This window comes from Lithobates pipiens, unplaced genomic scaffold (assembly GCF_037356315.1).
Source record: "Lithobates pipiens isolate NorthernLeopardFrog02 unplaced genomic scaffold, aLitPip1_a1.2 Scaffold_18, whole genome shotgun sequence".
Lineage (NCBI taxonomy): Eukaryota > Metazoa > Chordata > Amphibia > Anura > Ranidae > Lithobates > Lithobates pipiens.
Window position 1 is genome coordinate 94,140,979 of NW_027507758.1, and position 25,983 is coordinate 94,166,961.

Consider the following 25,983-nt stretch of genomic DNA (forward strand, 5'->3'; position numbering starts at 1 on the left):
CATCAGGTCCTTTTCAAGTGTTTATCAATCTGATAGCCCAAATGGTGATGTGTAATAATTTATTTTAAATAAAGGACAACTATTTTATTTAATTTTAAAAAATCACTCAAAAAAGTGCAATCTTTTTTTTTCTTAATTGAGCCACACCAAAAATGCATAGAACTTAGCAGGCAAGCTACATGTGTTAGGGTGCCATTAAGAATTAATGGAACTGCAGGGTTCCTGAAAAACAGGATGCATTGCACAAATGTGAATGGGGCCTTTGAGTTCATGACAAATATGAGTTAAAAAAATTGGATTGAAAAAGATCTTTCATTTGAAGCATTACCTGTTACTGGCAAAAATTCCTGATTCACACCTATGCATTTTTAGTGCATTTTGCAGATTTGCACTACAGTCAGTTTATCATGGTTTCCTATGAGATATGTTCTGCAGTGCAAATCTGCAAAATGCAAAAAGCACTAAGAATGCATAGGTGTAAATCAGGCCTTTAAAATAGTCAGTTGTGTTCATTAGATTAAAAAAAAAAAAAAAAAAACAATAACAACACAATTGTATAACATTGGTAACAAGACTATATTAACCTAACATTTCATATTTCTGATATGTGTCTGTCGTAGCATGTACTTGTGTTAAAAAGTATCCTGTTCTCTTTGCATTGTTTCCTTTGTGTAAAATACCTAGTGATCCTGCCAGCCCCCCTGCTTTCTTATTTTGCACTGACCATGTTATGAGTGACAGCACATCCATCCTAGCATTCCCTGTTTTCTGGCTGTGCTGGGAGCACAGCCTGCCTGTGGCCAGATTTGTGCTAATATGCCCCTTTGCACAGCTCTTCCCTGAGAAGATCCGTGCATTTCTGTTTCTCTCCTTTTGCTGACCCGACCCTTCAATCTCCACCTCATTTTTGTAAGAGATGATCACTTACATAGAAAAATATTTCTACTTACAATGATATATATATATATATATATATATAGGTTCACATACTTTAATAGCAATACCCTGCTATATGTAAATTCCTCCCCACAGTATCAACTATTTAACAGAACAGAGGGAAAATTAGAGCACCTGGCCTCCCGCTGCAGCTCTGCAAAGTGTTCAGCATTCAAAAGGCCGCACAGGTTTAACCAGCGGGCAGTGTTGGGTACCACTGATCTAGTGTTGATTTTGTGTTCCACCTTGGTTATCAAAGTCTTCTTTAGAAAACAAGAATATAACTGTTTGGTATATACAAAAGTCAATGAGCCACATACATTAAAACAGAAATCAAAGAGGTATAAATTTGGTGTTGTTACTAGTAGCTGTTTTTTCTTTCATTTTATGGAAGAATTAAAAGAGAAGTATAGGGTTTAAATCTGGGGCTTAAAACTAGATAATGCACACATCACAAGGTAGTTGTTTATGCCCGTGTGAACAAAGCTATACCATGTAGCAGTGCTGAAGAAGAGAAATTAGTCAAAAGCTGGAAGTACCAGGTATTTTTCAGTTTCTGTGAATGAACCAAGTGGTTTGGAAATAAAGAGTGTTGCATGTACAGCTGGGGAGGTCAGCACTTTGTAAGGGCAAAGAACAGGTTCACTTAAACAACAGGTAAGCAATGCCAGTTCCTAAATTCTTATCCTCATATTTTCTGCCATGGAACAAAAAGTTTAAAAGCTGATTTTGTCAAACTGACAGTGCCATTGTCCCAGCAGACTCTCAATGTGCCTTCATAATAGACTTATATAAGGGCGAAAAAAAATATGATTGGTCATTTTATAAACGGTTTTATAGTGCCTCTTATAGGCATGCATTATTGATGAAGCCAGAAACTCATTAACGTCTAAATTATCTACAGTGTTTGGCATTATTTAGGTCACAGATGATTAATAAAAGTGTAAGCAAGCACTGCCAACAAACGTAACCTTGCCGCAGATCTCCTGGGGTGAAACTCTCCTTGAAAATACTATATATTCCGAGTTTTATTTTCACAGATCTATACAATGTCCAAAAGTTTACATCATCAAGGTTTCTGTAGATTTACAGGGGTCCAGCTTATTCTTAACTGCTGAGTGGCTGAGTCCTCTAAACCAGAATTATTTTACCTTCTGGATATAGTTCTTTTTAGGGCTCTATAAAAATACATTCAATTACATTCACACAATGGTAGCATTTGTCTTTCTCTTTTTACTCAGAGTGCAACTCCAGGCCAAGTTAAGCAGTTACCAGCTAATCCAAAAATCATAGCAGTGGTATAACGGCACAACAGGAGATTATGGTGTTGCACAGATCAGTTAGGAAGTCCACTTAGCTTAACTATAAAATTAGTTGTATATTATTCAATTGTAGCCAAAGTTAGCAGTCTGTTACAGCAGTGGTCATCAACCCTCTCCTCAGGGCCCACTAACAGGCCAGGTTTTATGTATTACCTTGTGGAGATGCAGACTTGAATACTGCAATCACTGAGCAGCAAATGATATCACCTGTGATGTATTTCAGTTATCTTGCAAACCTGGCCTGTTAGTGGGTCCTGAGGACAGGGTTGATGACCACTGTGTTACAGCACTTCAGAGTGACACTGTGGCCACTGTCACGGTACTCTGTCCTATATGTGATTGAGGCTGCAGCTGACTTGGTAAAGAAGATACTCAAATAAGGAAAAACACCAGTGTGTATTTTTGCTTATTTTGGTTCAGGGACATGCAAAAAATAAAAATGATTGTACTTATAAGGATTTTATCAGCAAACTCATTTTAATGCTAGACTCGAGGAAACTTAAATATTCTCCCTTACAGTGGGGCTTCATCTGCACTGCAATGGTTAACTGTTCATTTAGGTCTAGGGGACATAGAAAAGTGAATTTACCTTCCCAATCTTCTGTGCTGCTATACCAGTGCTCATAGTGTCTTCTTCCCATTCTCCAGTGGTCTAAGATAGTGTTTCTCAACTCCAGTCCTCAAGGTTCCTCAACAGGTCATGTTTTCAGGTTTTTCCTCAGATGAGGCTGTGGTAATTACTAATGCAGTGAAACTGATCAAATCACTTAATAATGGAAAGCCTGAAAAAATGACCCGTTGGGGCGCCTTGAGGACTGGAGTTGAGAAACACTGGTCTAAGGTACTGACATCATAGTCCTGCATTGAGTGTCAGTATGCCAAGGGACAGTATAGGGGAGCACTGTCTGCCAAGAGAGTGGAGGATTTAAAAAAAAAAGTGTTTTTTACAGTCCCCTAAACCTAAACAAGCAGATTTCTCAGAGTTGGGCTTTAAAGTATACCGGCACCCAAAAGAGACATTTCAGTTTTAGGTGAAATCTGAGCATTAGCATTATTAGATGGCTTCCTATATTTCTGGAGCAATCAAGACTGTTCCCTCTCACCTTGGAATCTCCTAGGATTACTCATGTCACAACAAGAGTGTTCCCTGTGGTTTACTGCAGTTTCAAACCTAAAAACTGAATCAAAAACCAAGCAGGGAGACTGGACCACCCTCATAATTTCCTTGAACAGGTGAAGGTGGACGAAATCTGTAAAGCTTCACTTGAAAGCTTTATTGAAATAAAAAAAATCTTGCAAACATGGCAACAGCATTCATTGTATAGCAAGGATTTAGTGGTCCCAAACGGTATAAAACAGAAGCAGGTAAGAACATGAAATTGCGATTAAAAAAGTTAATAAAGGCAATGAGGAGTTTTACTAAAAACAAATAGAGGGAGATTTACTAAAACCAAATTAACCTGTCTAACGTCTGTTAAAAGCAGGGGTTTAGTTAGCACACATTTGCAAACGCATGTGAAAGCTACAAGGCCTCGTCACGGCACCCTGTGTTGCTTGCATAGAAACCCACCAGCTTCCAGGTTTTATGGTCAAAGCTTAATTGAACAAGCTGAAGTTAGAAGCTGAGTGGCTACAATGCACAGCTGCACCACATTTTGCACTCTCTGGTTTTAGTAAGTCCCCCTCATAGGCTGTTCACTTTGCAAGGATTTTTTTTTCCATAACTTGAACAGGATGAAGGTTTGCTGCTTCATTATCCATTTTTTATTTTTATTTAATTTACCCTGTGTTTGGTTGTGTCCAGTCTAATAGACTAGAAGGGGTGTGCTGTTGTTTTTTTTTTAAGATTAAGATCTTTGTTGTATTTTGAATTACAGAAATTATTTGCCTGTTTCCTCCTTTTTGGAACCTTTAAACAAATGCTTAAGGCTGCTTTCACACTGGGGCGGTATTCAGGCGTTATAGCGCTAAAAATAGCGCATGTGTAACGCCTGAAAAAAACAGGCCCCTTTAACTCCAGTGTGAAAGCCGGAGGGCTTTCACACTGGAGCGATGCGCTGGCAGGACGGTGAAAAAAGTCCTGCTAGCCGCATCTTTGCAGCGGTGAAGGAGCGGTGTATTCACCGCTCCTATACCGCTCGTACCCATTGAAATCAATGGGACACCGCGGCAATACCGCCGGCAAAGCGCCGCTGCAGCGGCGCTTTGCGGGCGGGTTTAACCCCTTTTCGGCCGCTAGCGGGGGTTAAAACCACCCCGCTAGCGCCCGCACACCGCCGCTAAAACGACGGTAAAGCGCCGCTAAAAATAGCGGCGCTTTACCGCCGACGCTGCTCCCGCCCCAGTGTGAAAGCAGCCTAAGAGATACAGTATCTTACCATTTTTTTTAAAGTGGGAATAAACAGTAAGAATCAACAAATATAATTTGAGGCAGTTGAATTTCCTCTATCCATCGGTTTGTTAATTTCTTCATTAGAACCAGTCATTAAATGTTTAAGAAGAAACCATGCATAGTGAAATTGGTGGTCCAGGAGCAATAAGTATCTGTTGGAGATTTGCTCACGCCTTGTCATTTTGAGATTGCCCCTCTGAGTGATGACATCTCTCCCACAACAAAGAAAGAGATGCAATTCCAAAATGGAATTCCTGTTAAGTAAATAAAGAAGAATAAAGCAGATATTCATAAGGTTCACAGCTCTGACAGGAAACTGATAGTGTATCTGTTTGGCAGGAATATTTACATTAGCTAAATGACAGTATTTGCATTCCAATCGAAAGGAGTGCGCTTTTATATTTAGAAAGCAGCAGATGAGTATCATTTGCTCCTGATAGAGCACTGATATTTTTTAAGGCTCAACAGACCAAAACAAAAGACAGGAAAGACCCTACTTTTGAACACTGCCATCCACACAGAGATAAGTGTATGAAAAAACTTCTAGGATAATGGTTGTTATATCCTTCTTTTCACTTTTTGAAACTTTACTTTAGCTGACTAAGGATCTGTTGCAGTTTAGGGAGAACCTTATTCTTATAGGAACTTTAGACATACCTAATCTTGCTATAGAGTATGTAACCTAAAATCTAGCGGCTATAAGGCTGCAAAATGCATCAAGCCTTACACTTTACTATCATTCTACCATGGACCAAATTATATTCTCCACGATTTTATTCATGTTTATAATCATTCAGTATATGAATTATGTTTATTCCTTTTCATGTTTTATTTTATTTTTCTTCCCTCTTCTTATATTTTTTTTTGTAATATTTAGTTTTGTTATTAGTTTACCTATGTTTATAAAAATGTATCCATTGTCTGTTCTATAACTGTTACAATGATTGCGGACTACTATGTAACTTATGTTGTAAATGATCAAATGCTTTTGGAGGTTATATACCCATTTAGTTTTGTGTTAGATTATACAACATGAATAAGAAGTGCTTCATATAAAGTCCCGCCACTTGCTTTCAAATGAAAATGACCAATGGCAGTAATGTTTGTCTATATGAAAATAAGGCTGTTTTTGAGTGCCATCCCCATGTTGTTCCTGGGGTGATGAGAACATCTTCCATACTCTGTAATATTGCGCCCAATACACACGGTCGGAAATTCAGATGGAAAAAGTCTGATCAGATTATGTTGTCGGAAAATCCGATTGTGTGTGGGCTCTGTAGGACTTTTTCTGTTGGAATTTCAGACAGAAAAAGTTTGAGAGCTGGATCTAAAATTTTCCAACAAAATTCGATTTTTCTGATCCTTTGTAGTGAATTCTGCCGCACAAAGTGGCATGCATGCTTAGAAAAAATTTGGAGATGAAAGCTATTGGCTACTGGCCTCTACGTACTAGTCCCGTCGTGCTTTTTGTATGTCACCTCATTGCGAACAATCAGATTTTCTGACAACTTTGTGCAACCATGTGTATGCAAGACAAGTTTCAGCCAAAATCCTTCGAAAAAAATCAGACGGATTTTGTGGTCGGAATGTCCGACCGTGTGTATGGGGCATTAGGCCTCCTACAAAGTCGGAGCTGAAGGATTATTGTTTCAAAAAACTCTGCACAATAGCCACTGTAATTTCTACTGATAAGGAATCTGGTTCTTTTTAAAGTCAGATCATTGTGATAGTGTAAAATGCATGCTTACTGTATATTACTTCAACTAACAGTAATGTAATGCACATTGTAAAGTCAATTGAGGTGTCATTCATTTCGAATCACATTCAAAACACAACATGTATACACAGTTGCGTTAAAAAAATTATGCGGTTACAGTTTTTGTCTTGTCTTGCAATTTCATTAAAATGAACAGGCTCCCTTAATATGACACATGTTCATGCACAAAATACTGCAGTTTAACCCATGTATGGTCTAAAGAGAGCCTTGCAGGAAAATCCAGGATATCGTCTCAAGCATAGATTTCTAAAGCTCATTTATTAAGGAACCTGTCACAATTGAATTTTTGAAGCTGCCATTGATGTAGTATAAAGTAAAACTTGCTAAGCTGTCATCCAAATGCTTGCTTAACCACTTGCCTACTGGGCACATTTACCACCTCCCTGCCAAGGCCAATTTTCAGCTTTCAGCGCTCTCACACTTTGAATGACAATTGCACGGTCATGTTACACTGTACCCATTTAAATTTTTATAATTTTTTCACATGAATAGAACTTTCTTTTGGTGGTATTTAATTACCACAGGGGTTTTTTTTTTGCGAAACAAACAAAAAAAGACCAAAAATTTTGAAAACAAAAGAGAAACATTTGTTTATTTTTCTCCTTCACTGATGTGAACCCATATTCAGGGTGCAACATGTTACAAATACAGCATGCACCCAGGGTCCCCCCCCCCCCGCTAGCTGTCAAAAAATAAAAGATGAATATAAACCCGATTCATGAAATTTGATCTAGGCACATATATCTGGAGTGTTTTCTTATCTCTGTTCAAAGCCCCAAGTCCTGTGTCTTGCTGTTGCTCCGTTCTTTTGTTATCAGGAGATAAAAGCAGCTGAGGGAGGTTTCTCAATGTTAGATCTCAATGATAGTTTACTGAGCTTCCTGTCAGTGTAACTGCCTGCTCATATTGGAGGTACAGGAGGATACACCTACAGTTTGCAGGACTGTGGCATTACACCTACAATCTGCTAATCATGGGTGCAATGCTTTACAGGTTCCTAACAAAAAAACTTTTACCTGCAAAAAAATGTGCATTTATTTAGTTATTTTTATAAAAGTGAACTTATCCTTTAACTTTTTAATTTGTTGACCCATGTCTGTTTAAAATGTGTGTATTATGTTCTCCAACACTTGTAGGCTTTAGGCTTGTTCTAGGTTGGTGACTCACTAAGTTGTGTGCAAGCAATAAGATGCGAAGCTTCTGAGCTTGCACCTTCAAAATCAGTTAGAACTCTATCCTGATAGGTTCCCTTTTTAATGTGTATATTACCTTAATGTGCATATCCTGATCATACAGCAACTTGAGTCTTCTGGATTTCTGGCCTCAATGTCCTAAACATTTCTGTCACTTGTTGTTAGATCATTCACTATAAAATTCTATTGGTTGGATAATTAGCGTAAGAGGTTTAAAACAAATCAGAGGATATGGCTGCCTAAACAGGTGTACTTTATTCACTATAGTTAATACACCCACCACCACCAATTTCCACTTTATACATTATCATATCATATATACATATAGCGGTCTCCATTAAGCATTCAAATGCAAATGCCTTTGCAAATGGAGATTATTGAATAAATTTACTATATAGATTTCCCCTTAAAATAAATGGGACAACTGCTTGAATTCCAGTTAAGAAGATTGTCTGATCCTGTCCATTGGCAGACATTTTGTAACCAAATACCATAGGATTAGATCAGGTGATAAGTCACCATGGCATCCCAAAGTATATTCTATGCCAGATATGGAAATTATTTCCAAACCTGTGTTACGGTTTATGGACCTGTGTCAAGGAGCTTTTATTCACTTTTAAACAGGTTTGTACTTCCTGTGCAGATTTATAAACATACAAAACCTCCTTAATACTAGACATGTGCATTAGTTTTCATCCGAATGCATTTTCGTCCGAATTTCAGCTATTTTCGTTTTCGTTTTGACAGACGATAACGAAAGCACAGAATCTGAAAAACGAAAGATCCGACATAAATAAATGCTTTATTTTCGTTTTCATTGTTACAACTAGGGATGAGCTTCGTGTTCGAGTTGAACGTACGTTCGACTCGAACATTGGCTGTTCGGCCGTTCGGCGAATTCCGAACGTTTGGGCCGTTCGCGTCAAAATTCGAGTGACGCGCGCGCGGACCACAATGCACTGCGGTGGCGCAGTGCATTGCTGCCCCATGATTGGCCAAGCATGCACTGTGACCCCGCATGCTTGGCCAATCGCAGCGCCGGCAGCGAGGAGAGCCATGATTGGCCACAGGCATCCTGCCTGTGGCCAATCATAGCTCAGGCTGTGTAGTGCACGCCCCACACTATATAAGGCCGCCTTTGAGGCGGCTTCGTGTAGTGTGTTACTTAACATCTGAAGCAGTGGGTGTTCTGTGTACCTTCAACACAGTACACACCAATCGTTTTTGGCTGATTTCCTATCTTGCTGCTGTGTAGTGGTTGTTGTCTGTGCCCTGACTGCAGTATACACCACTATATTCACCTCACCTATATAGCTAGTGATCTAGCTTTAACCACTTAACAACTGCCCATTGCCGATTAACGGCTTCAGGGGGGTTGTTTAACTCTGAGAGGCCGTTAATTAACGGCCTCCCAGAATTCTGCTCTCGCGTGCCCCGAGGTGTGCGCACTCGAGAGCATCCGTGACCGCCGGGTCGTATGACGGATCACGGTAAATGGCCGCTCATAGCCAGAATCTTTTTTTTATTTTTTATTTCAGGCTTCCCAGCCTAGAGGTGAGATGTGGGGTCATATTGACCCCCCAGATTTCACTGTAAAGAGGACCTGTCACCCCATATTCCTATTACAAGGGATGTTTACATTTCTTGTAATAGGAATAAAAGTGATCAAAAATATATTTTTGGGGAAAAAAATTTCAAACTAACATAAATAAAGTAAAATGAACAATAAAAAAATAAAATAAAAATTAAAGCGCCCATGTCCCCATGTGCTCGCATGTGCCACACATGTGAGGTATCGCCGAGAATGTTAGAGCGAGAGCAATAATTCTAATCCTAGACCTCCTCTGCAACTCAAAACATGTAACCAGTAAAAAAAAAATTAAAGCGTTGCCTATGGGGATTTTTTAAGTAGCAACGTTTGGCGCCATTCCACGGGCATGTGCAATTTTGAAGAGTGACATGTTTGATATCTATTTACTCAGCATAACTTCATCTTTCACTTTATGCAAACATTGGGCTAACAAGTGGTTAATAATAGAGCTTGCAGTCAGTAGTGTTAGGAGATAGTGCGTGCTGTCTGCGTGCTCTGTACCCAGTACATACCGCTATAATATAATCCCTGCAGTGTCTCCTCCTTGGAGACAGAAGAAGGATGGATTCGCTGCGCTGATTCAGATCAGCCATCGCTGGAGAGATGATTGTCCATCGCTGGATAGCAAGAGTGGATTAGCACCGCTGGAATCTTTTTTTTACTTTTTTTTATTTTTAATAAAGGAATTTTTCAAAAGTGTGTTTGTCTTATTTAACTATTTTTTACACTTTCTTTGTGAAATGGTAGGACCCCTTACCATTTCAAACAGGGGGGGCCGGGATCTGGGGTCCCCTTGTTAAAGGGGGCTTCCAGATTCTGATAAGCCCCCTGCCCGTAGACCCCCACAACCACCGGCCAGGGTTGTGGGGATGAGGCCCTTGTCCTCATCAACATGGGGACAAGGTGCTTTGAGGGGTCACAGACCCCCAAAGCATCCTCCCAATGTTGAGGGCATGTGGCCTGGTATGGTTCAGGAGGGAGGGGGGCCGCTCTCTTGTCCCCCCTCTTTTCCTGCAGCCTGCCAGGTTGCGTGCTCGGATAAAGGGTCTGGTATGGATTTTTAGGGGGACCCCCACGTCAATTTTTTTTAAATTTGACGCGGGGTTTCCCTTAATATCCATACCAGACCTGAAGGGTCTGGTTATGGATATTTAGAGGGAACCCCACGTCAAATTTTTTCTTAAATTTGAGGCAGGGTCCCCCTTAATATCCATACCAGACCTGAAGGGCCTGGTAATTGAATTTGGGGGACCCCCACGCTTTTTTTTAAAAATTATTTATTTATTTTTTTATCAATGACTTTCAATGATTGTTCTCTGTATTATGGAGCAGACAATTCATAATAGCTGCGAGTGATTTTAAAGGACTTTTTTTCCTGCATAAATGACACTTTGTGCAGGGACAGTTCTAAGCACCAGAAACATGAGCCCCTTCACAGGCATACTATAGACACCCCCCCCCCCCCCCTACGAAATTTAAAGGAATATTACACTTTTATTGTTTCACTTTAATCATTATTAAAATCACTGCTCCCGAAAAAACTGCAGTTTTTAAAACTTTTTTTTGCATTGATACATGTCCCCTGGGGCAGGACCCGGGTCCCCAAACACTTTTTAGGAAAGTAACTTGCAAATTAGTCTTTAAAATTAGCACTTTAGATTTTGAACGTTGGAGTCCCATAGACTTTAATAGGGTTCTAAAGTATGCTATATACTAGCTCCGTCGAATCTTCTTTATACATTTGACAGACACCATAAGCCTTCAAAGACAGATTCGACCGTAATTCATGTGGATTTTCGGATGAATGCAATTTTTGAACGAAAAACGAAATAAATAAAAACGAATTTCGGGAGTAACTAAATAAATTAAGTTTTCAGACGAAAACTAAATTCTGAACAAAATATTTTACTCTGCACATGTCTACTTAATACAGGACAATTTCTTCTCAGAAGGAGATCAACTGCAGGTCAAAAGCACCTATCAATGAACTCTGAATGATCTAAGCGTCAGAAGCATCTTGAGCTGATTTGAAACTGATGCCATTGACATAATCCCAATGCTTAAAAACACAGGAGTTTAAGAGTATGTGATTGACTGGGAATCTCATTTTAATAACAGGTCTAATTTAAAGAGCCATATTTCTCATATATTTTTTTAACTATAGTATATATTTTTTTGAACTGTAAAAGCAGTTATCCGTTGCACATACAGTACATCAGTATAATAGGCCCCCTTATCTCGCTATGTGCTTTTGGTTGACCTAAGACTTTGGAATGGTTAGTCAATTTGGATTTCCTTTTCCAAGGAAACATTCCAAATGCACATTATTTAATACATTATCATTATAATTTCAATTTTGCCTCTGAATAGAGCTTTTTAGATTCTTAGCCATGTACAGAAAGATTGTAATAAGCCATCAGCTGATCCACTACCTTAACCAATTTGCTGGTTCCTCTTTCTATTTGTGTATTTATATAGATGTAAATATGTTCTGTGTTACTCCATGCATAGCTGTTTATGCTGGGTCCTCTTGATTGTGTAATATATGCTTTATTTTACTTAAGGATAAAAGCAATGTCATATTAATAACACAACTATTGGTTTTTGCTGCAAGCATTGTAGAATGATTATTGTTGATGCTGTCAAGCAGTCTCTGCTGCCTACATTATTCATCACCATACATTGAATGTACTTAGTACATGAAAATCACAGACCCGTTGACTTACTGTACCTGCCTTATTGCTGAAATGCTTTGTTGCTCAGGCCATGAATATTTTAAGAATGCAGTCAAGTAATGATGGGTGCGCTTTGAATTGAATGTTAGTTTTATGGTCTACCGCTTATGATTATGGAGCATGGGAGATATAACTAATGCAAAAAATGCCACAGTATGACATATCTGCCTATTCAAGATCATCAGAGCATAAAAATAAGATTTTTGTACCTACCGTAACATTATTTTTGGGGTCCATTGAGGGACTTAGGTTTAAAACATGTGGGTTGTCATGGCTTCAAGAGGTTTGGACACTGGCAAAGCAAAAAAAAAAACATTAAGCCACCCCATGAATAACACTGCCTCCAACTATCTTGCTTCAGTGTTGTGAGCATAGATGGGGTCTATGTACTTCAATGAACGGCAAGAAAAAATGTTGCAGTAAGTGCTTTAAAAAAAAAACATGAGGTATGTTACCCTCGATTTAATGGAAATAAGTGGGTAGCTCAAAAGATGAGGGATTAACTTGTGTTCTTTCTAATATCATTACTCTTTACTGCAACATGAAATGTTATAAGGAGAATTCTAAGCCAACATTTATTTAAGCCCTTTCTGTCACCTCCTGGCCCTTTACAAACTTCTAGATGCTGGGAGGCAGAGGCAGGCATTCGGGTCATGTGACCGCTGTGATTGGCTGTCACAGCAGTCACATGATCAGGAAAGCTCCTGATCCAAGCATGCATCGGGAGGTTTTCAATCCCCACCGGCGACTGTGCTTGGAGCGTGCAGGGCACATGCTCTCAGCACAGAGAAATGTTTACATAAGGTGCATATATGAGGTCTCTTTGCATTAAAGCCCACCCGCTGAGAGGCTGCATATGTGTGTACAGCCGGTGGGAAGAGGTTGAAAAATCTTGGTAAGCTAACACCAAATATTCTGCATGGTTGAAGTTATCTTTGGGTGCAACCTGTGTATCGGAGGGGTACCCATTCCAAGGAGCCCGATACCTCCTCCTAACCAATGTCACCTTATTGTCCTATGCTAATGCCTTGTCAGCAGAGAATTGTCACAAAGTATACCCTTGCAATTAGGGTTCTGCCCTTAGAATGCAGGTTGTTTTGCTCTGGTGGCCAATTATATGTGGAATTAATGGTAGAGGGAAGGGGTACATCATGGCTGCAAATAGATAAAATTCCATTATCTTTTATTAGGGATACGTAAAGAGTCAAAAGGCTTGAAGGCCATTAAAAATTGAGGCTGGGTTCACATATGAGCATGCAGTCCAGAGCATCCTCGTTCACGGTTTCAGGTCCGATTTCAGCCCACATTTTTGGCTGAATTCGGACCTGAAATGGACCAAAAGACTCACAGGGCTCCTGTGAAAATTGTAGCGGGGCCACTGTGGAGATATGTGAACCTGCTCCTGCTGTGCGGACCCAGCCTCAAACATTTAAAATGCATGGCTGGTTGGTACTCTTACCATGACAGCACATTCAGAGCAGACATTAACCAGTTCTTTAATCTTGTATTTTTCCCTTCCTTTACCCTCCCCTCTCTTTGCTCTCCACCCATTAAAATGCAGGATTGACCACCTTTCTTACACCTTCTGATGGGGGGCCTCGGCTCTTTCCAGCTCATGTCCTGGTGTTGGTGCAGGTGCAAACCTGTGTGCAAGAAGTATTTCTGATTGGCTGCACAGGCAGAGACAGCCAATTGCCATCACTGGTCTATACAGGGCTATTGCATTGATTTAGGTCTGTTTAACACAGAATTATTCTGTGACTGTTGTATGCATAACCAGTTTTGGACCTAGTAATATGATGATGGTGCCTGGCTCTTGATTTGGTGTCATGATATTACTTGTTTCTTTTAAGATACTTTACACGCACACATAAATGGCATGCTAGGTGGCTTCTAATTTGGGCCTAATGTTTTATTTCATTACATAATATTCTTGGTTACATAATTATGATCAAAGGGGTATAGATTATGTCCTAGCTAAATGATTCTTAAGACAGCAGTGTTTCTATGCCTGATAGATTTTTGTACATTATTCTGGCTCTGGTAGTCTGGTTTTTCTCAGGATCTTGTTTGACTGATCTGTATATTCAACACACCAAAATAAATGCTAACAGCATTCTAAACTGTCATCCACATTTAATTTTTAAACACAGGTTAATATTACAGCTTATAACTTTTCACAGATGATGACCTTGAAATTCCATTGCTGGTTGCCTAATCTCATACTGTAGAAAATGATGATAGTTTCTTAATAGAGGTATAGTTTCTGTTATCGTAAATGGTCTAGGCTTAGAGATTTCTGGATGGCCTATTTTTCTATGACTTTCAGTGCCCTCTTGATCTTGAAGCTCCTTATTTTACAAGTTGAGTTGAAATTTCTGCCAAAGAGGGTTATGACCATCTAATTATCAGAACTAAAATGTGAATTGGATACCTTTCTTGCAAATTATAATTGATTGTTAAATCCTAAGTGTAGGTAAATGTAAAAAAAAATCAGCACAGGGGATGATACTTATATTTAATGTAAAACATTCCTTGTGCTGGTGCCTACTGTCATAGTGGAAATCCTGTGTCCTCTGTCATCCTCCTATACCCCACAGTTGTAATCTTCTGGAGCTGCAGGGGTTAATACTAGTGCTACTGGACCTGTGACTGGTATTAAAGGTATCAAGATTGCTGTTTATGCCCCCTCCCTCTTTTCCATTTATAGAAGCTGTACTATAGCTTTAATGAATGAATAGAAATCTTTGAATAGAAGATGGGTAAACTCCTTAATTGATAGATCTTTTTTATTCATGGAAGCATGTATACAAAACCACCACTGTATAGTGCTACCCCCATGATGGGCGCTTAAAGAATCTGTACCCCACTGGTTGCCCTGACCTAGCAAGTCCTCTGACACTCTGGGTTTGGACATACTTATAGCGCCCATACACTTAAAAAACACACACAGACAATTTGAACCAGTTGGATCTTGTTTACTGGAATAAAAAACTAATGTTAATGCATTTCAGTAACATAAAATTGTTTTGTGCAGAAATAGCAATATCTAATAGCAAAGACAACAATGACAATGGAACACATGCAACTACTTGGAGTGGTAAAGAAATGAGCACATATGCATAACAGCAAAACACCACTCTGAGTAGGATCAAGGGCAGAGGAATGATACATTTCTATCAAACCACTCCAGTGGTGGTTGGTGTTTTTTTGGGGGGGGGGGGGGGGCGGCAAACAACCATCCCCCTTCATTGTTTGCAGGTCGGTCCGGCACTTCTTCTAGGCAGGTAGCAAACGGGTCTCAAAACACGCTTTCTGATTGGCCGGGAGGAGGATCAGGGTTACACCTGGGTGGGCTCTGTTCACATTCTCTTTGCGCCCCGAGTCCACCCTATTTCAAAACCTGTTAGAGCCTCTGGCTCTAATAAGGTGCTTCAAAAAAACACCCACTCCCCATTGGAATACATGCATCTGGCGTCTTGCAAGGGGTCCGGATGCATGGATAAGGGGTACAGCACCCATGCACACTTAACCACTTCCCGACCAGCGCACGACGATGTACGTCGACAGAATGGCACGGGCAGGCATATTGGCGTACATGTACGTCCAATATTCGATGCCGCCCTGCCATCGGGAGCGCGCCGCTGGCGGCGCGCTCCCGCGCTGGTCGGGACCCCCGTGAGTCCGGTCGCGGGACCCGCGGACTCGATCGCCGCGGTCGTCCCCGCGATCGTCTCACGGAGCGGCCGAATGGAGGAAATGCTGTATAAACAACATTTTTCCATTCTGCCTAGCAACTAGTGACGCTGATCTCTGCTCCATGTGATTGGAGCAGAGATCAGTGTACACTAAATGAAAGCCCAACCCCCCCACAGTTAGTAACACACCCCTAGGAACACTTAACCCCTACACTGCCACCCACTGGTTAACCCTTTCACTGCCAGTGTCATTTACACAGGAATCACTGCATTTATATAGCAGTGATTACTGTATAAATGACAATCGTCCCAAAAATGTGTCAAAAATGTCTGATGGGTCCCCGACAATGTCGCAGTCACAATAAAAATCGCAGATCGCCGCCATTACTAGTAAAAAAAATAATAATAAAAAATTATTAATAAAAATGCTATAAAACTATCCCTATTTTGTAAACGCTATAACTTTTGCGCAAACCAATCAATAATCGCGTATTGCGATTTTTTTTACCAAAAATATGTAGAAGAATACGTATCGGCCTAAATTGAGGGAAAAAAATGTTTTTTTATATATTTTTGGGGGATATTTATTATAACAAAAAGTAAAAAATAATGCGTTTTTTTCAAAATTGTCGCTCTATTTTTGTTTATAGCGCAAAAAATAAAAACCGCAGGGGTGATCAAATACCACCAAAAGAAAGCTCTATTTGTGGGAAAAAAAGGACGTCAATTTTGTTTGGGAGCCACGTCGCACGACCGCGCAATTGTCAGTTAAAGCGACGCAGTGCCGAATCGCAAAAAGTGGTCTGGTCTTTGACCAGCAAATTGGTCCGGTCTGAAAGTGGTTAATGAATAGGCCGCCCCTGAACCACTCCCTTCTGTACCCTGGCGCCACAGCCCCAAAGGCACAGGAATTCTATATTTAAATCAGAAAAAAAGTAATATCTTTACAGTTCTTAACCCTGCTCTCAAGAGGGTAGAGTCCTGGGTAGAAATGTGAGCCCTAATGGCACCAGTTCTACTGTAGCAATGCTGCACAGTGTATCATAAACATGCACACCATATTAGCTAGCTCCTAGCTACTACTGTAAGGTTTAGCTGACAGGGAAAGGGATTGTACTCTGAGCCAATCTGCTGGTTCTTCATGAACATGTACTGAAGAGGAAAATGCTGATAAGAGGAAAGAATAAAAGGGAATATCTAATCAGTCTACTGCCATTTCTTTACAGACTAGTAATATGCAGGGGATATGGAGGTGACAAGCTATATTGATAAATGTAGTATAGAAAACTGAGGTCATCAAAATGGCTCTACTGTCTTCTGGGGCTATGTATATATCACTGGCTGGACAAATTTACAAATGCTTTGGCTGGTGAAACCATGGGGATGACATTGCTGAGCTTTCCTTTTAAGAATCAAAACTGCATAGCTGTCACGCTGACTCCCTTGCTTCCATACTTTGAATCACTGGCTCATAATTTGTGTGGATGGGGCTTTTCTGCACTGTTGTTCCAGGTCATTGACTCAAAGTTTCAGCCTGTTGTAACTTGAGGTCATTTTTACGCTAACCATGTACTGAGAATTTTGGCACAAAATCCATGGAGTCTTTTACAAAACACTACCTGAGCCCACATAAGGATAAACCTCAAACTAATTACTCCAGTTAGAGGTTAGCTCTTATACCTATTTACCATGAGCAGGCACTGGCTTAGTTCATCTTGCCAGCAGTCATGTGCCAAGGATATGAATGATTCATTGTACAACCTAACTGTTGAAAACTTCTCTCTCAAGCCCCATACACACTATCAGATTTTCTGCTAATTTTTTCCTTCAGATTTACCAAAACCATATAATATGAGGTAAACCTTAGGAGTTTCAATTTGTATGCAATCAGGCAGGCCCTTACACTGCATGGTTTTGGTAAATCTAAAGACATAAATCAGCAGAAAATCTGATAGTGTGTATGGCGCTTTAGTTTAATAAATGGCACAAGATACAACTATTATGTGTTTCAAAACTCCAAGCAATTTTGAAAGAGCCTACCTGTGCTCAAATCTGGAAAAAAAACCATCTGTCCTATAAATATAGCAACAGCATTATGTGTAAAATACCCCTAATATATGTTTTATAACAACTATAGATTTGTGTGGCCACAGGATGTGTTGTTATAATTTACAGGGCAAAATAAAAATTGGCCTTTGGCAGTGTATAACAAAGTCTGTAGGGTCTACTAACAGGTCATGCTCTCCAGATCCAGAATCACAGGGGACATGATTAGTGTTCTTCTTTTAAAGTAACTAAATAATAGAGCTGACCAATTGCTTGGAAATTACCCCACCTGTCTTCTGCCTGAGCTCTGGGCTGATACTTTATCTATGCTTCTGCAGAAGGATAAAACAGTCTATAAACAAAGCGTTTACTTTTGTTTAATGTAATTCTGAGTGCACTTTTTTTTATATTTCTGAGTGTTTGCTATCAGAAACATATTAGCCCAAACTTAGGAAAAAATGAACTTTAAAAATTGGGGATATTTATTATAGCAAAAAGTACAAAATATTTTTTTTTTCAAAATTGACGGAATTTTTGTGTTTATAGTGCAAAAAATAAAAAACGCAGAGATGATCAAACACCACCAAAAGAAAGCTCTATTTGTGGGAAAAAAAGGACATCAATTTTGTTTGTGGACAACGTTGAACACAACCACGCAATTGCCAGTTAAATTGACACAGTGCCGTATCGCAAAAAAATGCCTGGTCATTGAGCAGCCAAATCTTCCTGGGCTGAAGTGGTTAATGAGCATACATTTTGAGTATCTATTTGGATCTATTTGCATCTATTTACTTGATACACCCTCATATTTTATAGTTTACAAAAAAATTGGGTATTATAATGTGTTTGTGTGCACTAAAGTTCATTTGAGTATATTTTTATTTTTTTAACCAAAAATATAGATTTGAGTAAGAGTAGCACAATTACTATGTGACATACAAAATAGCAATTTTATTCTACATGGTCTCTGCTTTTCTTGGACGTATATAATTTTTGGGGGATTTTAAAGGATAGGGTCACCTTTGGAGCATGTTATGTGTTCTGCCTGTTTTTAGAGTTGAAAATGTAGCATATTCCAGTCTCTGCACCCCATGAGAATTTAATTCAGTGTTGATCCCCCAAGAAGACAAATTTCTGAGTAATTGCCCCTAAGGGCCACCCCCCCTCGTGCAACCCCACCCCACTTTCACACTTTGCTGACTGCTATTGGTCTGACAGACCTCTGGAGATTGTCGAACCCTAAGGAGACAAGAAATCACATTCTTCTTCCCTCCTCATAACACACTTTCCAGGATTGATTATATCTTTTCCAATTCCCTATTATTGGATTTTGTCACGGACTTCCACATACAGTACACCCCTCACATTTTTGTAAATATTTTATATCTTTTCTTGTGACAACATTGAAGAAATTACACTTTGCTATGGCTTGTATAACAGTGTAAATTTGTGGTCCCCTCAAAATAACTCAACACACAGACATTAATGTCTAAACCGCTGGCAACAAAAGTGAGTACACCATTAAGTGAAGATGTCCAAATTAGGACCAAAGTGTCAATATCTTGTGTGGCCACCATTATTTTCCAGCACTGCCTTAACACTCTTGGGCATGGAGTTTACCAGAGCTTCCCAGGTTGCAACTGGAGTCCTCTTCCACTCATCCATGATGACATCAAGGAGCTGGTGGATGTTATAGACCTTGCACTCCTCCACCTTCCATTTGAGGATGCCCCACAGATGCTCAATAGGGTTTAGATCTGGAGACATGCTTGGCCAGTCCATCACCTTTACCCTCAGCTTTTTTAGCAATACAGTGGTCATTTTGGGGTCATTATCATGTTGGAATACTGCCCTGCAGCCCAGTCTTTGAAGGGAGGGGATCATGCTCTACTTCAGTATGTCACAGTACATGTTGGCATTCATGGTTCCCGCAATGAACTGTAGCTCCCCAGTGCCGGTAGCACTCATGCAGCCCCAAACCATGACACTCCCACCACCATGCTTGACTGTAGGCAAGACACGCTTGTCTTTGTACTCCTCACCTGGTTGCCACCACACAGGCTTGACACCATCTGAACCAAATAAGCTTATCTTGGTCTCATCAGGCCACAATCAGTGAGAACAGCACACTGACTCTGAGAACAGGGGCTTTGGAGTGGGTGAGAGACATACCATAAGCAGACACTTCAAGTCCGCCTTGACCACAGTGCACCGCTGAGCCATCTTTAAAGAGGAAGTAAACCCTGGTGAGTTTACTTCCTCTTTCATTCCCTGCAAAGGCAAAGCATAATGGACTACTATGCATCGCATAGTAGTCCATTATGTGTCACTTACCTGACACAGGAGCCAGCGAAGTCACCGCTGTCCCTTGTAGTCCGGCTCATCCATCTTCTCGGTGGGGTCTCGCAGCTCTACCGCTGTCATTTGGCGAAGTCGCAATGACGTCACGGGAGCCAGCACGCGTGGCATCTTCGTTGTTGACGAAGCCGCGCTCAGTGCGCCTGCGGTGTAGACAGCGGTGCCTGTCTTCGGGCAAATATGTCCTAAACCGTATTGGTTTAGGAGATATTTATTGGACCTATAAGTAAGCTTTAAAGAGGAAGTAAACCCTGATGGGTTTACTTCCTCTTTTTTTCCCTGCAAAGGTAAAGCATAATGGACTACTATGCATCGCATAGTAGCTCATTATGTGTCACTTACCTGACACAGGAGCCAGCGAAGTCGCCGCTGATCCCTGTAGTCCGCCGCATCCATCTTGCTGGTGGCGTCTCGCAGCTCCGACCAATGACAGCGGCGAAGCCGCGATGACGTCACTCCCGCGCATGCGCACGGGAGTCGCGTCTCGCAGCTCCGCCTCTGCCATTCGGCGAAGCCGCGATGACGTCACTCCCGCGCATGCGCACGGGAGTCGACAAATTAGGCAAATCCATTCTTGGATTTGCCGCATTTAGTGCGCCTGCGCGCCGCTGTCTACGGCGCATGCACCGTAGACAGCGGTGCCCATTTTCGGGCAAATATCTCCTAAACCATATAGGTTTAGGAGATATTGCTTGGACCTACAGGTAAGCCTTAATCTAGGCTTACCTGTAGGTCAAAGTGGTTTGAAGGGGTTTACTTCCTCTTTAATCTAGGCTTACCTGTAGGTCAAAGTGTGTTGTAAGGGTTTACAACCACTTTAACTGTTTGCTGTGGTTTTTTTCGTTTGATGCCAATTTATACCGTTTGAAATATGAGTGTAAACATTTAAGTGTTGGTGTGATTTTTAATAAACTGGTTAAAACTATATCACGCTATTTGGAGCACTTTTATGTTTTTTTCACATATGGAAATATCTTAATTGGAATCACGAGGATATAATGGATGGTCGTATTTAACCCAGGTGTGGTTTAAAGTTGCTCTTGAGTCAAACACGAGAGTGGGAGTCAATTTGAGTTTGTGAGTGCGTTTTTCAGAAGGAGAGGTGTCACAAGCATGTTGGTGTGGTGGAAGATTTAAAGATTTGAGAAGATTTCATCTCATATAACTTCATTTTATGGACTATTTTTGTCACAAATCACAGGGTGATATATGTAATATTGACATTATCTAACCATTGAATTATTGATTCACAGTTATTGTTTAATTTTTGTTAGTGCCACTACATTTTCCTATTTCTTTATGTGCATGATTATAGGTTTCAATTTTTGTGATTGTAGTTATATATTTTTAAAGTGGCAGCTTTATTCATCATTATTTTCACTATTTACATTGGCGCAGTGGTGGTATAAGATATTGAGGGCAGTCAAATATCCATTACCAGTAGTTTATTTACATTAAACATTGGCAGTAAGGGCCTAATAACTTCCATATTTTCCACTAAACAAAATACAATGATTATAAATCCCGCTGATAAGAAGAGTGTATTTCCCTTTAATCTTCCACTAATCAATTTTTCAGGGTTTGGGAATAAATATACGTCCACTACAGCATTCACTGACTCTCTCCGGTGTCTAAGAGCCCCGCATGGTATCATTAGACGTTCACTGTCTTCTTTGGAACTCTGCTTCAAACAAACTCATTCTATAGATTAATAATGCCTTATGACACCATGGATTTTAAAATTGTGTAACCTAATGTAAAATTTACATTGAATATAAAATTTTCAGGCAATAAATGTTAAACCCAGCTCATATGCTGCTAAGGATCATGAATCTGAAAGTACATAGAAGGATGCATACACTATATGGGTAAGGAGTTTAAAGTGAAGTGCAATAAACATAGTATGGGTGCCCAATTCCATCAGAATAATATATTTACTAACCTTGATCCTGCCATAAAACAAACCACAATCATAATACCTAATTAAACTCAGATGATACTTTATGGGTAGGCTTCATAGGCCTTAGCCTAAAGTTAAAAACACAAAGAAGAGAGCGCAAAGCCACCCTAGTGTACCTCGGCTTTAATACGGTAAAAACACTACAATGGTCAAACTCACATTATGTGAAGATAGATACAGTATAAGGATTTCACTGTGGATGCACTCGTAAAACCACCGAAAGATCCCGACGGGAGGGGCGAGCTGTGGATATTCAACCTAGCTGTCCAGATCCTGGCAGCACATCTGAGGTTATCCACCACCATGCTTGGTTTTCAGATCCTAAAGCGCATGCGCCTGGTCCAGCCGGCGCTGCTCTCTGAGGACACACACGAACCCACACGAGCAGAATACAGGGGGGGAGAGAGGACACGCCTCCAAAATGTGTTTTCATGGCAACTGTGTGATGTACACACTCTCTTCCCCCCCTGTATCCTGCTCATGTGAGTTTCAATGGTGTGATGCCTGTTACCCTTGTCAGTGACGACATCTTCTTCTGGGAGCTGATATTCAACCAACTTGATTGACCATTGTGGAATGATGTCACCCCTGCATGAGCACAGTTGATTCGCAGGGTTCTCGCATCACAATAGCGTAAGCCGACACTTAAACTGAACTTTTTAAATATAGTATGAAAAAATCTGTTTTATTCATTAATATATATTTTTTTTTTTTATGGAAATGCTCTAATCTAAACATAGCATTAGGCATATGGCTCTGTATTGGAACATTGCAGTCAGAAGGTGGAAATGTTCATCTGTATGCTGAAGGCTTTAATTTTTCTCAATATAGCCTTCAGCCTGCATGTGGTCACTATGTCATATGACATCCGCAATTCTTTCCCTGTTACACTGTGTGTTCTGTTTTCACAATCTAAGCACTGAATATGTGATCTCTATAGCTGACCTATTTTTCATGAGATTTCTCTACTTACAGTCTCAGTTGCTTGGCCAACAGTGACTTGATCCAAACAACATCGCAGAAAGCTTTAACCCAAAACTTATGCAGATCATAACAGATGAACATCAGATCAGGTCAAAAGAATCATACTGTCTAGCTCCAGAAGAATACAGTACATGTGGTGAATGGAGACTAAAACACAAAGAAAGGTTGTACTATCTAAATAGAGAATGTCCTAGTGTCACGATCAGGAGCGAGGCCGAGATGCTGAGAGGGCTCCCCTTGCGGCCGAGTGCAGCACAACCCTGAAGATGACACAGGGATGCAGTGCCCACAGTAGCACAGGTTGCCAGGAAGCAGCAGCAGAGGTCAAGGGCCGGGTAAACAAGTCTCTAAGGGCAACCGTGCTAGGAAGTCCAAGAGTGGAGCAGCAGAAGTCCAGAGAGTAGTCAAGACAAGCCGGGATCGGGTGCAGGAAGCAGACAAGGAACGTCGGGTACAAGCCAGGAGTAAGAGCCAGGAGAATAACAGGAGCAGCTCGAGCAAGCCGGGTCGGTAGACAGGAGATCGGATAGCAGGAAACACGGGTACAGGTACACAGGGGAGCTGACGATAATCCAGCGATGCAGCACTGTCAGGCGAACGTTTAAATAGGCGAGGTACCCAGGTCACGTCGTGAGCGCGTCGAGGCGATCGTACGGCTACGTCGAGTACGTTGTGTGTTCGTAACATCACCGCGTATGCCCGCCTGGTTAGACGTAGCGTCGGCCGTTCGTCTTGAAACTACCTTGCGCTTCCGTAGGCGCCGACGCGCGCTAACACGAACGTACCTCGTGAGATTGCACCTATTTCCCTGACACCTAGCTACAGAGTGAGGGAGTGACAGAATTATTAAGGGCAAACAAATAGCAATACATGTGTAACTCCTGGTCAAAATGATTTTAAATATTAAACACTTGAGAGTCAAGTGCATGCATTGCAAGTGAAAACTCTTCCAGGAACATCTAAAAGAGAAGAAAGGGGAGAACAAGAAGAATAATGCCAATATTAACATTTATAAAACTTTTAAAGTCATTACTGGTGTCTGTAAGATGGCACAGAACATAGTCTATTAATCTATCTTCTATCTATTAATCTATCTTCAAAGGGGATGCAACAACATGCAATGTTTCAGAGCCACGCAGGACCCCTTCATCAGGTCAAATGCCTGATGAAGGGGGCCTGTGTGGCTCAGAAACGTCGCTTTTTGCTACTATGTGATTAACGTTTTGGACCCATTTTTGGAGATCCTGGTGACATTTCCTCTTCATAACTACATAGTGCATCCCCTAGCTACAGAGTGAGTTAGGGACAAAATTATTGAAAACAAACAACAATGCATGTGAAACATGATACTTTCCCTCATTAGGCACACCTTGGCCCATTCAAAATTAACATCACATGCATTTTTTTTCTTTTTTATATATTTCCTCATTGGAGTTTGCTTTGTCAGCTGTCTTCTGGTTATGCCCCTTTGTTTCAATTCCTCTGGGACCTATGGAGTCCTGTGTAAGTCTTTGCACTCCCGCTCTGCATTACAATTCTAAGTGCAGCCACATAAATGTATAGAAACCAAAAATCATGTTTTCTTTTTGGTTTCTATTTTGTTAATGTTGTATAGCATTTGGGAGTTGCAACTTAATTTTTATACATAGGATAGCGCCGTTTTCTCTTTTTCAATAATAAATGTATGCAAGTCATGTTATTTTTATTTTATTTGGGAAAAAAATACCAAGGTAGTATGTTCTGTTTTCAATATCTACTTTTAATGTCTGTTTAATATCAGAACTATCATCATTAAGTATGTATATATTTATATATAATGTATTCAACTGTTATTACCGAAATGCATTGATAACTAAGACCATAACTGGTCATTAAATGGAGTTTTAAAAAGGTATGTATTGTGTCCTGGTTTTAAATAATTTTGAAGAGTGTTTGATTCTGTTTATTATCAATTTTGTCTTTCACCATGAATATGTGTAGCATAAAAATTATGTCCATTACAGTTAGTGGTGGTCTATTTCAGTTTGTTATTTTATTCAAGTACTTTTTTAAAGCGGTAGTAAACCCGCAAATTTTTTATTTTTTTTTAAACCTGCAAAGCAAAAGGCATAATGAGCTAGTATGCACCGCATACTAGCTCATTATGAAATACTTACCTTAGAACGAGGCCCCGACATCTGGCCCGATCCACGCCGAGGGAGCTGACATGCTCCCTTGGCGTTTCTTCTGGGTATCGCGGCTCCGGCGCTGTGAGTGGCCGGAGCCGCGATATCGTCACTCCCGCGCATGCGCGCAGGAGATTTCATTCCGGGCGGCCGGCCACTGCCGGATTTTCAGGCCGAGAATCCCCTTGTGCGCATGCGCCGCTGCAGTCAGCGGCGCATTGCGAGGGGAATATCTCCTAAACCGTACAGGTTTAGGAGATATTTTTTTTACCTACAGGTAAGCCTTATTATAGGCTTTCCTGTAGGTAAAAGTTAAAAATTTGAGTATACAACCACTTTAAATATGTCAAACAATTTTAACAGAATACAACCCAATCTTTTATTAGATTACTTGAATTTCAATACAGAAAGGTTAAAGAAAAAAGTTGTGATAGCGCTACCCAGTAGTAATCAATCAATCGTTCAATAATAAATTCCTGTGCTATAAATTTGCTATAAACATTGATACATTGAAAAATAAATAAACATATTGAGTAAATAAATAAAGTTCTCACAGTCCACACATGCAGTAAAATGCTCTAGTGCATCTTTCTATTTCAATATGTGTTCCACCATATAACAAGAGTGGAGCACATATTGAAATATGAAGATGCACTAGAGCACATTATGTGTGGACTGTTAGGACTTTATTTACCTAATATGTGTTTTTGTATTTTATAATGTAGCAATGTTTATAGCAAATTTAGAGCACAGGAGTTAATGATTAATTGATTGTTAACTATTGGACAGTGCTATCGCAACTTTTTCCTTTACTGATTGCACTGTA

At 40.3% G+C, this 25,983-nt stretch overlaps 1 protein-coding gene across 7 annotated transcripts in view; it reads left to right on the top strand.

Moving 5' to 3' along the window:
* MACROD2 (mono-ADP ribosylhydrolase 2) overlaps positions 1–25,983 on the top strand; it is a 3,459,957-nt gene that overhangs the window by 2,157,067 nt on the left and 1,276,907 nt on the right. The window lies entirely within an intron of this gene.